We start from the raw sequence: 13,575 nt of genomic DNA, 5'->3' as shown, positions 1-13,575 counted from the left end.
GGTAGAGGCGCAATTAAGGAAGCATCCTTTTCCCTCAGTTATCTGGTCTTATGTAGGTCTTACTATCACCAAGATCTGTTTATCTCTTTACAAGGAGGACATTCATTCATTCATTGCATCCGAACGTTCTTTGTTTCAGCTTGACTACAAACGCCATTACCCCACAGTATAATGGAGCCTAGAACACAGGAAAGTCCCCTCGACTGGCAAGGATAGTGTGGAAAAACCACACACAAATTTGCAATTATTTGACTTCTGCTTAGAAGGCAGGTCAGCCGGGTTTAGGTTCTCTCGGTGGAATCGGGTTTCTCCGCCCTGGGGCTCCAGAGACAGAATCCTATTCTGCTTCAATCGCGAAAATAGAAGGGTGGTCTTTGGGTGCTTCATCTTTGAGCCCTAGCTTCCAGCACCACACCCACAGGCGGGTCCAGGAAAAAAGGAGGGAGCAGGGAAGCCACGTTACTAGGTTTTTCAATAACTAATTCTAAAATAGACACCAAAACACTTCATTTACTAACATTTTGGATAAAATCCCTTTAGGTCACCAGAAGCCCGCCATTCCTAAACTTCCCATACTATACAATTGGGGTAAAACACGAGACCCTCGCCACGGCCCAGCCCAGTAACCGCACAGAACGTTGAAAGTTGCAGAACCCGGCCCGGGAAGGGCGCGAGCCCACCCTCGAGCCCACCCTCGAGCCCCGGCCGGAGGAGATCGCTTCCTCCCGGAAGTGACGCGAGCTCAATCCCAGTTTGGCTCTCCCCAAACAAAAGGGATCTTGGGGCCCCGGGAGGAGCTTGAATGACATTGGAGAAGCCCCTCCTCCGGCCAGCGCGGATTGGGACTAGCGTTGTAGAAGCGAGGCGGCGATTGGCCCCGGTGAACGCCAGTGCCCCGGCCGGCGGTTGAAGGGGCGGGGCTTCGGAAGGCTGTGGATGGGGAGCCGGTGGCGGAGGCGGCTGGGAGTGGATTCCCCGGCGCCGCGGAAAGGTAGGAGCTGCTGGTGCTTGGGCTTGGCGGTGGCTGGGAGGCCGGGTTCTCAGAAGAAGAGCAAGGATAGACGCCCTGGTGGCCTCTCGCCACGGCCCCAACTGCCGCTGGGCCCGTCCCCTGAGGGGGCGGGGCCGTCTCCTCCACCTCTCGGTATTCCCTGAGGAGGCGGCTCCTCATCCTTCGAGGGTCCTCGCAGGACTTATTGTCCTTGGTCAGTTTCCAACTCCACAGAAGGGGCTTCCCCCTTGACACCCCTCGTTTAAAGCCCCTTCTCGCCCCGCGCGCATCAGCCTTGGCGGAGGACTCACAGATTCCCATTCTCTAGGCTGCTCCCCCAGCCCCATTATGTACCCCCCCGCCCCAGGAGGCCAGGCATCCCTCCTTCCACCTGTCCCTGCTCGCAGGGGTGGAACCGGTGCTAGTTTTCATCGTAGGATAATATCAGTATTTTCCGAAAAAAAGAGGGATGGGGCGAAGCACACATCAAAGACGACCCAGACAGCCAGCTTCACAGACGAAGCGGCCTTTCCCCTCTTAAATTGTTTCCATCCCCCATTTTCTGATGCTTGCCTTTCCTCCTGCAGCCCCTAGGATGGTCTGGTCTACTGCAGAGAATGCAGAGCTGCCCATCTTTGGGACTTTTTTTAAGACTCTGGAAGAAGGAGGGGAATAGTAAAGTACCTCCTGTCCTTCCCCCTTTGTACCTTCCCTTTACTCTGTATTACTTTGGGGAGAACCCAGCTTTTAAGGGATTTTTAGGTTTCAGTTGGTTTTCATTTTTGCTTTCCACTCGATTTCTTCCCTGGAAACTTGATGAAAAACCCTCCTCTTACATTTCACAGTGAGGTGGGTGTGTTGGGTATCTGCAGAGTTGGCCTTGTGTGGGTAGGAATGCAGTGTATATTGTTTGACAGTCAATGAATAACAGCCTATTTTTAAGTGAAACAGTATAGATAAGTAAATAACATTCCATTACGGATCAGTATCTCCCAGTTGGGGTGGGTTGGTCTGTTGCTCAGGGAGACTGCAGTTAACCTTGGAGGTGTACTGCAGTTTGAAACAAAAGGCAGGAAGTGTTTGAAGAAAATTCAGGTTCAGTTGGCTGGGTTTATGATTAATCTGGTCCTGTGGCCTTTGATTACTCTGTAGCCCCTCTTATATTGAGTTTTTATCCCCAGGGGAAACTAATACATATACAATGTTAATTGGTTTTACAATGCTGGTATCATATACCAAAATTTAGAGTATGAAAATAAGAGCAATTTTTAAGTCTCAGAGATAAAAATAAACTCTAGAAAAAAGTGTTTCTGTAGTGTGCTCATAAGAATTTTTACATTGGAGAAGCCCCTGGCCTTCATTTCAGCAGGTGCATGGTATTGATGATTTTTAACCAGTATTAATCTCCAGTAATCATCTGTGGCCAGCACTATCCATTATATCAAAATTTACCATATTTTTAGCATTGTTTCTTCTGTTTTATTCTCAAGTCCATCTCACTACTATTACCTGTAGCCATAGTTGATAGCAATGAGAGGCAAGGAGTTGGAATCACAGAGAGTTGTTGTAATGGCTGTTGTCTTACCTTCCTGATAAGACTTCTGAAGGTAGACTTGCTGAAGGTGATTATTTTTTTTAACTTTATTTATTTATTTATTTATTTATTTATTTATTTATATGTGGTGCTGAGGATTGAACCCAGGGCCTTGCACGCACCAGGTGAGCGCTCTACCACTGAGCCACAGCCCCAAGGTGATTATTTTTTAATAGTTAGGTTCCAGCATTTCAGAGCCATGCTCATGGCTCACAGATCTACTCAGTGATTGTTTCCAGATCTCCAGGAAAACACAAAGAAGAAACTGTGGAGGCTCTCTCCAGCAAACACAAAGTTTACTGCAGTAGGAGGGTAAGACATGGGCCCTCAGCAATAGCAGCAGAAAAAACTAAACGCAGAACAGGAAATCCCCAAAAGATGTATCTTATTACATGAGCAGAGAACAAAAAATAAACTAAGGTAAGAGAGTTAAGGATACCAAAGTAATGGTGATTGCCAGGGCCTTAATAACAGAGAAAAAAGTAAATAGGGTTCTTTGATTATTTGGCACAATAAACAAGACCTGTTTTATTCACCTTTGGGTCTTGGAAATCTTTCCTCTAACTTTTTCAACATCTTTTTGTTCATGTTAGATGAAGAAAAGCATTGTATATAGAGTATTTTTATGTAGATGTCTAATGTAGTCTCATTAAATTATAAATTCTTCGAGGGTATATAGTATTTTTTTTACATCTTTGTACCTTTCGCAATACCCCATGTATGACTTAACAAGTGTTTGTTGAATTTAGTTTAAAGCTGTCACTTTAGAATGGACTGGAAAGATGATGCACTAATAAAATATGGTACATCTTATTAGTATAAACAGTCTACTTTTTGTATAGATTTAACTTGATTTTCTCTATCTTACAAAACTGTATTATCTTAAATGACTCTAAAACACTGAATTTCCTATAAAATTTACTGGTTAGATAATAGAACTTTGCCATCATGAAAGATGAGCTACACTTAGGAATATAATCAGTAGTGTCATTTTAGGATCCTGTATTTTTAAGAATCTGACCTGATGGGAGTGAAGTGAATTTAGGAGAGCACACTAGGGAATGTTTGCTAATTTTTGTTTAAGAATAGTTTCTGAGTGTTTGGTTTTGACATATTACTGTTCTACTCTGGAATTTTTAAAAGTGGGTTCTTAGGTTTTTTTTGTTTTATTTTGTTTTTGGTGTGCTGAGTGTTGAACTCAGGCTCTCATACCTGGTATACAAGCATTCTATCACTAAACTACATCCCTAACCCTGATTTTGTACTTTTTTTTTTTAATTTTTTATTGTTGGTTGTTCAAAACATTACATGTTTCTTGATATATCATATTTCACACTTTGATTCAAGTGGGTTATGAATGATTCTGCAATCTGATTTTGTACTTTTAAACTAGCACTAAATATATTAATAGGGCTGCGAGCTGTGACACACACCTGTAATCCCAGCAGCTTAGGAGGCTGAGGCAGGAGAATCGCAAGTTCGAAGCCAGCCTCAGCAATTTAGTGAGGCCCTAAGCAACTTAGCAAGATCCTGTCTCAAAATAAAAAATAAAAAGGGCTGGGGATGTGGCTAAGTGGTTAATTCCCCCTGGATCCAATCCCTGGGGGGTCGGGGGGAATACACACACACACACACACACAAATACACACACATATAAAAAGTAGGGGCACAGAACACTTTGGGGTCCCTAACTATAGTCATGGTGGGCATACTATGCCCATACTAGTAGTTTATTTCTAGAGGAAATCTGTCCAGAGTCTGTGGTGGTTGACACTAGGAGGAGGTTGTCAGACTGTTAAGACCACTAATTCCTGAATTTTTTCAGCTAATAATTAAAAATCAAATCTTCCAAGTTTCACTTCAAACCATTTCAGTGAGAAAATGGCCTTTTAATTGTGAGGCCATAGAATGTGTGTGTGTGTGTGGCACAACTTTAAAGGGTATGGCACAACTTTAAAGGCAAATTGGCCTTCTAATCCCAGCTTTGCTACAGTTTCATGTGTAACCTGGAGTAAAAGCAGAGTTTTTCTTCTGCTTTACCTCAGTTTCTCTTCACTTTACCTCAGTTTCCTCAGCTATGAGATTGTGTGTGTGTGTGTGTGTGTGTGTGTGTGAGAGAGAGAGAGCGAGAGAGAGAAAGCAAGGGGCCCACAGATAGGAAGTATTCAATAATTAAAAGATATTATTATTACTCTTATTGTTAGCACTTGGCATGTGAGTTAAAGAATTAATATAAAATATTCTATTACTCCTTTAATGTTTTAGCAAAGGTGACAAAGTAGTGTTTGATTATAGTTTTTAATTTTTGAATCTATCAGTATATAGTTAGGATTCTTAAGTAGAGAAGTAAAGCTTGTGTATGTCATGATGTCAGACACCTGAACCAAGGATCTATGTGTCTATCTGTCTTGGAGTGTGCATGCTTTTGTGCATGTGTATGTGTGTGTGTGTGTGTGTGTGTAATTTTATCATGCACATTATCTTTCTGGAATTTTTTTGACTCAAGGAAGAAGAAAGGCAAGGGATTAAACCATCCGTTGTCATCTTTGTGAATTATCAGTTGCTCTATTCTAAACTCTTAACGGTTTAATGGCACCATTCTGAATGTCAGATAAATGGCTTTTGTAGGTACTGTGATTACTGTGTGGAGTTGTATGTTCTGTGAGATGTAAGGGATTTTCAATGGTTATGTTGATATAAAGTAATTTTTGCCTTATTTTTGAAGACCATCTCTCTTGCTTCTTCAAAAGTAAGGAGTGCTGGGCTGGGATGTGGCTCAAGTGGTAGCGCGCTTGCCTGGCATGCGCAGGGCACTGGGTTCGATCCTCAGCACCACATAAAAATTACAAAAAAAAAAAAAAAGTAAGGAGTGAGTATAGGAACAACCAAGGCTGGGATAAGAAGAAAATATGGACAGGTAGGTTAAGTGTTAAGGGTGGGGGATAGTAAGGGTGGGAGTTTGTGAGTTGAACAGGATTATAAAGCAGGCGATGAAGTAAACAAATTATATAGTTCCTCCCTGACAGGTATTTCCAAACTGTATGTTTTCAGGTATAACACCAAAGTTTCCAATCTAAATGTGTCCTTTGCTGTTGAATGAATTACTGACTTCTGGAGCCACAAAGAATATAATCCTTAATTGTTATTGAGTTTAAAGACTATATCCCATAATTGTTAATGAGTTTAATAGAAAGTAGAAAGGAAAATAGAGGAGCACAAGATGATGGAGCTTACAGACAAAAAAGATGACTCACCCTGAGCCTTAGGAGCATTTTGCTCCTTTGTTGCAGATTCTTTGTTGCAGAACTGCTGGGAGAGGTAGGTTGGAGTGTGCTCTGGCAGTCTACCATCATAGAAAAGTGACAAGCCAGGAAAAAACAAAGGGGGGACAGGATGAATTGTTTTAGCAAGAGGTAAGAATTATAAGTCATAAAGGAGAGAAGGATGAAAAAGAACAGATGGGTGTGAAGGAAAAAGAAGCACTAACTTTTTTGGGGGGGTGCCCATTGCTTGCTTTCTGCTAACAAGTGCTTTCTGTTACTGCAGGTGCTGTAGGAACAGTAGAACCTGTCTAGTTCTTAGCTGGCTTAATAGTTAAAGGAACAAATACAAATGGACCTTTACACTGGGGTTGTAGCTCAGTGGTGAAGCACTTGCCTAGCCCTCTTGAGGAACTGTGTTTGATCCTCAGCACCACATAAAATTCAATTAATAAGTAAAAATATTGCGTCCATCTTCAACCAAAAATATTTTTAAGGGTTGGGGCTATGGCTTAGTGGTAGAGTGCTCACCTAGCATGCATGAGACACTGGGTTTGATCGTTAGCACCACATAAAAATAAAATAAAAATATTGTGTCGACCTGAAAAAACAACTAAAAAATAAAAATATTTTAAAAAAATATTTAAAGATACAAACAATGTTTTCCTTAAATTGAGGACACAGGATAAATTTTCTTAAAAGGCTCCATCTCCAAAGGCTTCTTCACTTTTAAGCCCCTGACACACCACACTAGCTAATTCTCTACATGTTCCTCTTGGAGATCTAATAACTTCTCATTCAGCATGTCTCACGTCACAGTCATCATTTCCCCCTAAAATCAGTTCCTTTTCTAACATCCTCGTTTCTGTTAATGACATACATCTAGCTACCCAGTCTCAAAACCTCAGCTGATCTGGAATTATTTCCCCTCTTAAGCTTTCTAAATGGAATCAGTCACCAAGTTACTAAAAGTGAATTATTTCTTTATAGTATGTCTGGTATTTTGATATCACTTTTCCATATTGCCACTACCATTCTAGTTCACATGTTTTTGCCTCATTTCTGTGCTGTTAAATTTTTCTACCAACTGTTTTTCTTCAGTCAAGTCAGCTGTGTACCTTAAGCCTCAGCCTTCCTAAAACTATGCTTTCATTATCATAGTTACCTGACTACAAATGTTTAGCAGCTGCTCCTTTCCTAAAAGATAAAGTCCATTTGTGGACTGGGATTTCAAGTAATGTACATTTCTTTCCAATCAATGTTTGTTTGTTTTGTTTATTTGTTTTTTTGAGTATCCCTTTAAAACAAAGACTATAGGGTGCTAAGTTTCTACAAGTTGAATAGTCACAACAGTTGTCCAGAAAAGTTCAGTCTTGTGAGACAGAAAACAGGTATGGAACCAGATGAATGGATGTATTAGAATGTAGATACATATGCATTCTGCATTTAATGTAAAAATAGCTCTGATATTTTTAGAAAACCCACTTCTTAGTCATTTCAAGTTAAAATTGTAACTTGATTAAAAGCTATAAAAATTCAGTGGAAGCAAAGGATGCTTTTCACTTATATTACGAAGGGCATAAAAAGCTAATCTAGGCAGAAGAATGTCCTTTCCTTTATCCAAGTAGTGTGCAGATGTCATTGGCCTGAACATATGTAGAACATATCTCAAAAGAGACTTTCCCTAGCCAGGCCATCTCCTCCCTTGAAACAGATCAGCCCAAGTCAGGAGTAAATTTGTTTTGATTTTTAAATTAGGCTCATGAATGATAGACAATGGTGCTCCATTGGAAAAAGGGAAAACTTCATTACCCTTAAAGATGAAATCAAATGAATGATCTTCAGGTATGAGAAATGAGAGATTGGCCAGTCACTAACTCATTTAAATCCTTAACTCCTATTAGAGTATGTGTTGTTATCCCCATTTTATAGATGAACCAGTAGAGCTCAAAATGGGTCAAGGAACTGAAATGACAGAGCTAAGATACAAAATAACCTCTGTAGGACCCAAAATCCAGGCACTTTCCTCTATAACATACTCTTTCCCCTACAAAATACTGTCCCTGAAGAACCCTGGAGCAAAAATAATTACTAGGTTTGTTGTTAATAGTCAGTGGATACCAATTGTTAAATTTTTTTTTCCCAGTAATTTGCAAACAGCATCACCAGTTAATACTTCTGTCAGAGTCTTGTGTGAAGTTTTTTGTTTGTTTGTTTTGTTTTTTCCAGTTTGGGGAGGATCAGGTTATGAACATAGCCAAAATAGACAAACCTTAACTGTTTACAGTTAATCCTCCATACCTCTATGGAGTTTCTATTTTGGAATCCTAGAGGAGCCAATGACTGTCTTGTTCAAATGAAGGATTTTTGCATTCCAGGCTTCCTCTAGAATTATGGTCTGTGAATCATTTTACTGAAAATAAAATCGGTCTATATGTTACTGTTCCCTTGAAGTGACTTTATTTCAGAAAAGCAAAAATATAAGGGACCAATAGATGATATAAATTTTCAAACAAATTGGGTTGAAATCAAGTTATAATTTAAGCTAAATAAAACCAACTAACAGATGTTGAAAAAGTTCAAACTTCTGATAATATTCTGATGTTAAGATATATATCTTTGTCTTAAATTTTGAATGAAAAAAATGTAATAATGTAAAACTATTATTTGTTTTCATTAACATCCATTCCAGTAGCTTAACTAATGTAGTTATTCTGGTTTGGTCTTATCGCAGTAAGAACACTTGAAAGGGTGTAAACAGATATCCAGGTAGACAGACCTGTTTTTAATGCTTTGTGCTAATGTCCTCATATGAAGGGAGAGATGTTTGAATGTTTGTTTATGGGCATATGGCTACTTCCTACTTTTCATGTGTGTGTGTGTGTGTGTAAATCTTGCTGGCAACACATAAGAGATACAAAAAGAGGAAGAGACAGATGCATGCATACTTGTACAGATTATGCATGAATCTTAGAACTGAACAAAATAACAACTGATACCTGCCCTGGTGTACCAGAAAGTGAATTAGAATAGATCTTAAAAACACATGAGTGCTAGACTTTCTTAAATTTAACTATACTTACGTACTCAGTACTCATCTGTAAAATGAGAGTGCTGAGGTTATTTCTGAGATCCCTTCCAGCTTTGTGAATCATATTTTAGCCGAGGTTGTTTTACCACACCATTTCATAGTCAGATAAAATGAACTCAGATGTGAACAGTGGTTACCAGGTAGCAGTCAGTACCAGGAAGACTCAGCAGTCAAATTACCTGGTTTTATCCCATTTTTGCCATGTACTAGCTATGAGACCTTGAGTATGCTACTTAGCCTCTATGTCTCAATTTGCCATCTGTTAAATGGGGATGATAGTGATGATGATGGATTTGTTAAAATTACAGTATCTATCACCTAAGGTGATTGTGAGGATTGAATTAGGTAATACATCAAGTAATTGGAACACTGTCTGGTACACATTAATGTTTAGCTCAATAAATGTGTATTTTTTTTCCATTATTACTATTATTGCTTGAGTTCTTTGGCAAAAACTATGCTATAGAATCCTGAGGTGGTGGTGATTATGTTAGCATTATTCATTTCTGTAGTAAGCATAAATCTATAAAGCCTGGTATCCTAGAATCTGCTTTAAATAGAATACTATGTATTTTAATAGAATACTGTAATGTTATAAATGTTGACCTTGAAGAGTTTAACTGCAGAGCTGGTCTCTTGAGACTACTTCAAAATATCTTGACAGTATTGAATAAATAAGCATCTTGATCTCTTAGCACCACTGTAATTTCTTTCTGAGTGCACTATTTGTGTTATTACATTTCAGGATAACTCAAAGCATCATTCCTCAAAGGATCTTAAAATTCACAGTCTCTAAAAATGTTCCTGAGCCATTCTGTTTTATAGAATGCTATCTCTAATGTAGCTAAAACAAAGCAGATTGATAAGACCAAGGCAAGGCTTCTGAGAAATAGCATGTCATGGACTCTCATACTTAGGAGAAGGCTTAGAGTTGTTCAAATAGTGTTTAAAAATAGTAAGTGGCACACGACTGTAATCCTGGCTATTCTAGAGGCTGAGGCAGGAAGACTGCCTGCCTCAGCAACTTACTAAGACTCTATCTCAAAATAAAAAGGCCTAGGGATATAGCTCAGTGGTTAAGTACCACTGGGTTTAATCCCTAGTACTGAAAAAAAGAAAGAAAGAAAATGGTTAACAAGTTGAATTATTTTGTTTGGCTACAGTAAGAGTGCCACAGACTGAGTGACTTAAAAACCAGTAATTTATTTTCTCACAATTCTGGAGTCTAAAAGTCTAAAACTAATCCTTTGCTTACAGAAGATTGTCTTTCTGTTTCTTCACATTGTCTTACCCTGACCCGTCTGAATCCAAATTTCCTGTTATACAGATACCAGTCATGTTGGATTAGGCACCACTGTAATGACCTCATTTTAACTTAATTACCTCTTTAAATACTCTGTCTCCAAATTCAGTCACATTTTGAGGTACTAAGAATTACGACTTCAACATGTGAACTGGGGTGAAGGGGAACAATTTAGCCCATTAATACATATATTATAGGGATCCAAATAGTCTATCAATGTCTTTTACTTTCAATTGAGAGAAACTTGTTTTGAGATGATGGTAATAAAGTAGTTTATAATTGCTTAATATAGAATTCAATAAAATGAAATTGGTTTTTATACCTAATTTTAGAACTTTTGTAAATAAAGCAAGAACAGTTTTCTTTAACATGTGTACAAGAGATATACTTTCCTAGTCATAAAATTACTTTCTTACAGTATATTGACATGTTTTTCTTCCTTAGCCTGATCCTAAAATAGAAATGAGAGGAGCTGATAAGCCCAGCTACAGGGTGTGTTGGGGGACGGGGTGGGCAGGGAGGGGCTGAAGCAAGAAGATCACAAGTTTTGATCACAAGTTTTTGAGGCCATCCTGGGCAATTTAGCAGTACCCTTTCACAAAATTAAAATAATAATAATAATAATAGCTGAGAATGTAACTCAGTGGTAAAGTGTCCCTGTTCAATCCTTAGCACTAGAAAAATAAAAAAGAATGAGAGAGACTGTTTAGAGTGTTCTACTACTCTTTTACCCCAAATGCATAATTAACTCCTGAAAGCCAGAAGTGCCAGAGGGTAGGGAATCTTAAGTCTTTTTGAGATAGTTCAGGTAACAGATTAACACTTTCTACCTCATGATAAGAGATGCTTTGCCTCCATTTGTGTGCAATGTGTCAAAATGCTTCTTCTGTCATATATGACTAATTAGAACAAAATTTTTTAAAAAAAGAGAGACTAGTAGAATAGAAGAAGGGAATCATGGAAGGGAAGGGGAGGTACTGGGGAATGAAATTGATTAAATTACACTATTTTTATTGAGTGCATGTATGAATGTACAATAACAAATTTTTTTTAAAAAAATGGTGCTTTGGATGCATTTTTAAAAATAGCAGTGCATTTTTGTCCATATTTAGATTTAGTATTGAGTCCATTGTAGCCCAAGTATAAGTTGCTTAAATTTGATATAAGTATAAAATAGAAATTTTACTGATCTACTAAGTTAAATAACTGATTTTAAAAATTACTAGCTGAGTTGATTTTTTTTTAATGTGTCTTTAGATTTTTTTTTTGAGGCATTTTTGTTGTTTTCCCTCTTTCATGTACTATATCATCTACTACTTGGAAAGAAATAAATCTTTCATTTCCACACAAAGACATACTCACACCCAGATACTAGACAGACAAACATTTTACTTGTACTCCACCCTGCCCTGCCCTGCCCTGCCCCTTTGCTCACATAGCTATAGAAGCTGTTTGGGGTGTTTCATTTTCTGCCACCCAATTTCTGTATGCGCTCAGGTATTATCTAGAGAAGGGTAAAGGTCAGAAAGAAATGAGAAGAGCCCGAGCCACAGCAACATAATTCTTAGGCAAAAGCAGAATTGCACTTAGGGAGTTATTGTGTGTGTGCTCTTCTTCGTGTCCATAACTCTTTTGAATGCTGGCACGTGGAAGTTCATCTAGAAAAAGACTCAGGTTGTCCTGGCTGTTGGATCTAACTTGATGGGAAGTAGCTGTGAATACTGTGAATAGACTGAATGGTGTGCTGGGCAAGCTGATGTGAAATCACATATTGGTATCATAAAAATGTTTCTTACTTAGCCTTTAAATTGTCTTATTTTTCAAGGACATTGAAATATATACACCTTTATCCTTTCTTATTGTATATATTTATGTGTGTGTTTTTATTGAGAAACTCTAAAGCTGGCCATACCACAAAGGATGATAATATTCAGACAACTTGTCCACAAGTGGTTTTTATTTCAAATTTATAGACTGTATCATTCCTTAGACAGAAATATCTGTATGTAAACTCTAAGGAAAGTTGCGTCTAGGAGAAAATCTAATGGAAAGAATGAGCTGAGCATCTGGTTGGAATGATCTTGTCTTTCAAAGTCACTTAATGAATGATGACAATGACAAGTAACAGCTCATTTAGAAAATAAGTAGGGAATGAGTCTGTATACAAAGTGGCATGCCAAAAATCTGGCAGTCATATTTCTGATAATGAATATGGGGTTAGAAACAGCCTTTTTCTGAAAATTTTGGGCCACAAGTCTGCCCAAAACTGTTGGGTAGAAATTGCTGGATTAGCTTATTCAATGATTTGCCTACATGTAGTTGGTTCTATATTCTTGACCACACAATAAACCCACACTATTTCTCCTAAATTGAGAGATTCATAATTAGTTCTTTTGTTTGTTTTTGATACTGGGAATTGAACCCAGCGGCTCTTTACCACTGAGCTACATCCCCAGCCCTTTTTTTTTTTTTCTTTGAGATGGGGGTTTCACTAAGTTGCTGAAGCTGGCCTTGAGGTTGTGGTTTTCATGCCTTAGCTTCCTGAGTTGCTGGGATTATAGGCATGTGCCACCACACAGAGCTCATAGTTTAATGACTGATTCTTGGTTAAATGAAACAACCAAAAATTTACTGTTGTAGTTTTCCCTTGACACTACCCATGTGACTTTTAGATTTCAGCAGTTCAAAGAGGCTTTCAAACTTGGTGCCTTAAAACACAAAACTAAATTATATTTTATTTAACAAATTTAAAGTCTTTTTTTCATTTTAATTTGTTTTTTTTTTAGTTCTGGGCATTGAACCCAGGACCTTGCACATGGTAAGCACACACTTTACCATTGAGCTATACTCCTATTCCTCCACTTTTTTTTTTTTTCAGTTTGCTGGGTATAATACAGCTAGGAAAATATAACTAAAATTGCATATAATTCAACATTTAATATTTGGACAAAAATGGGAAAAGTAGAAGGTAGAGATATATAATCAGCCTTATAGACAAAGGAGATGGTCACGGGTTGTTTAGAAGAGATGAGAATTTTCCTCACTGAATTTGACAGATTAAATATTTCAGTTGTAATTATATTTTTCTGAGTTCATTATTCATAAGTCATGGTGATTCAAACAAATAGACTTTTGTCAATTCAGAAAGTCTGTGATATTCAGAAGCTTATCCTTACAGTGGCACTAGACATCTTAAAGTAAAAAAGATTTCAAAAGCCCCTACCTTCCCTAATTACAGTTACAAAAGGGAAGTCAGATTCCTGATTTTTTTTTTTCATTTTTCATATTATTCAGTTTCAACTTGAAGAATTGACTGTTTTCTTCTTTGTCAGTGTC

At 38.2% G+C, this 13,575-nt stretch overlaps 1 protein-coding gene across 1 annotated transcript in view; it reads left to right on the top strand.

Annotated features, from left to right (window-relative positions):
* Positions 1-866: 866 nt before the first annotated feature.
* Positions 867-13,575, top strand: part of Cttnbp2nl (CTTNBP2 N-terminal like) — a 58,714-nt gene continuing 46,005 nt past the window's right edge. Inside the window, exon 1 of the mRNA XM_046458246.2 lies at positions 867-991. The gene's annotated coding sequence lies outside the window, so the exon portion shown is untranslated. The remainder of the gene's footprint in view (positions 992-13,575) is intronic.

This window comes from Marmota monax, unplaced genomic scaffold (genome assembly GCF_021218885.2).
Source record: "Marmota monax isolate L192 unplaced genomic scaffold, Marmota_monax_Labrador192_F-V1.1 WCK01_AAM20220418_F8-fsc00087, whole genome shotgun sequence".
Lineage (NCBI taxonomy): Eukaryota > Metazoa > Chordata > Mammalia > Rodentia > Sciuridae > Marmota > Marmota monax.
This window is presented reverse-complemented; position numbering and strand designations above follow the sequence as displayed.